The sequence below is a fragment of the Eptatretus burgeri genome, chromosome 3 (genome assembly GCF_056783735.1).
Source record: "Eptatretus burgeri isolate ZD-2024b chromosome 3, Ebu_testis_v1, whole genome shotgun sequence".
In the NCBI taxonomy this organism is placed as follows: domain Eukaryota; kingdom Metazoa; phylum Chordata; class Myxini; order Myxiniformes; family Myxinidae; genus Eptatretus; species Eptatretus burgeri.
This window is the reverse complement of record NC_140963.1, coordinates 136701543-136703542: the sequence shown is the minus strand read 5'-3', so window position 1 is coordinate 136703542 and position 2000 is coordinate 136701543. Positions and strand designations below refer to the sequence as shown.

General features: G+C 45.5%; 1 protein-coding gene and 1 pseudogene across 3 annotated transcripts in view; both read right to left on the bottom strand.

Annotated features, from left to right (window-relative positions):
* The window catches only part of LOC147031075 (uncharacterized), a 115217-nt gene that overhangs the window by 9747 nt on the left and 103470 nt on the right, over positions 1 to 2000 (bottom strand). The gene's annotated exons all lie outside the window — the stretch shown is intronic.
* On the bottom strand, positions 500 to 640 carry LOC147031078 (signal recognition particle RNA; annotated as a pseudogene).

The window sequence follows — 2000 nt, the reverse complement described above, 5'->3', positions numbered from 1 at the left end:
ACTGTGTCGCTGATGCAATGCCCCTCGACCAGTACACACGCTGGAACTGGTACTCATTTCGCCGACCTCGGAAGGATGACACATCGGAAGTTCAGAAGTGTACGGATTCGCATCTCACCATACCCTAATTTAATGTAATAATAACTAAATAAATAACTGACATTTTTCGTGAATCATTGAATCGAAAACACTGGATGTTGGGCCGGCTAGAAATAAGTTCAGGCGGGAGTGGAGAAGGCAATAGAGGTGGAGATGATAGTGGTATTTGGGAAATGAGACGAAATATTCTAATAGTTTATAATTCCATTGATTGAAAAATTAGGGTATGGTGAGATGCGAATCCGTACACTTCTGAAGTTGTTGTTGTTCGTCTTTCAGCTGCTCCCATTAGGGGTCGCCACAGCGGATCATCCGTTATGATCCACATACCGATTTGGCACAGGTTTCACGCCGGATGCCCTTCCTGACGCAACCTTGGTCGCCTGTTACGACACAGGGATAAGGATTGGGTTTCGCCATGATTCCGGGCTGCCCTACACCCTCTCATAGCGCGGCCCAGCGCAGAGCTCCCGTCCTCAAGCGATCCTCCAACCCAAGCCTCCGAGTAGCCGGATTACAGGCGCACGCCACTACGCCCGGTGCCCATACACTTCTGAACTTCCGAGGTGAAAATGGACTGCATTTTCGAACTCGGTGGGGTCGATTTACTCCAAGAAATGTTTAGACTGACGACAAATTAATTATAGATTAGAAAATATCGATATGAGTAGGATTAGTTACTCAACTCCAGTAATGATAAATCTTGTTTTAGGTCAAATTTTCGAAATGGTAGTGAATTCAATGTCGGTGCAGTCATTTCTTCGAGTAAATCGACCCACAGAGCTCGAAAATGCACTCCATTTCCACCTCGGACATCCAGAAGTACCCGTAATCGTACCTGACCATACCCTAATTTAACCAACTCATGAAACTAAAAGTCGTCATATGTAGCGACCTCGAAATCACCTCCGATCAACTTAAATTTTTTATGTGCGTTACTGAATTATAGTGGAATATTTCAAGGCTTGTGAAGACAACATCTGTTTTTTTATTATTTTTTTTTGCTGTTTTTGGACCACCCTAATATATATATATATATATATATATATATATATATATATATATATATATATATATATATATATATATATATATGTATGTATATATGTATCTTCTTCTTCTTTCGGCTGCTCCCGTTCGGGGTCGCCACAGCGGATCATCCGTCTCCATTTCGCTCTATCCTCCACATCTTCCATTGAAACTCCAACCACCCGCATGTCCGCCCTCACTGTGTCCATGAACCCCTTCTTTGGCCTTCCTCTTCTCCTCCTGCCTGGCGGCTCCATCTTCAACATCCTTCTCCCGATATACTCCGCTTCCCTCCTGTGCACATGTCCAAACCATCTCAATCTCGCCTCTCTCACTTTGTCTCCAAACCGTCCTTCCTGCGCTGTCCCTCTAATATACTCATTTCTTATCCTATCCATCCTCGTCACTGCCAACGAGAATCGCAGCATCTTTAATTCTGCCACCTCCAGCTCCGCTTCCTGTCTTTTTGTTAGTGCCCCCGCCTCCAAACCATACAACATAGCTGGTCTCACTACCGTCTTACATACTTTCCCCTTCACTCTTGCAGCGACCCTTCTGTCACAAATCACTCCTGCAACTCTTCTCCACCCACTCCATCCTGCCTGCACTCTCTTTTTCACTTCTCTCCCACACTCTCCGTTGCTTTGGGCAGTTGATCCCAAGTATTTAAACCCATCCATCTTCCCCACCTCAACTCCTTGCAACCGCACCATACCACCACCCTCCCTCTCATTTACGCACATGTACTCCCTCTTACTCCAACTGACTATCGTTCCCCTTCTCTCCAGTGCGTACCTCCACTTCTCGAGGCTCGCCTCAGCCTGCTACCTACTCTCCATACAGATCATGATGTCATCCGCGAACATCCTAGT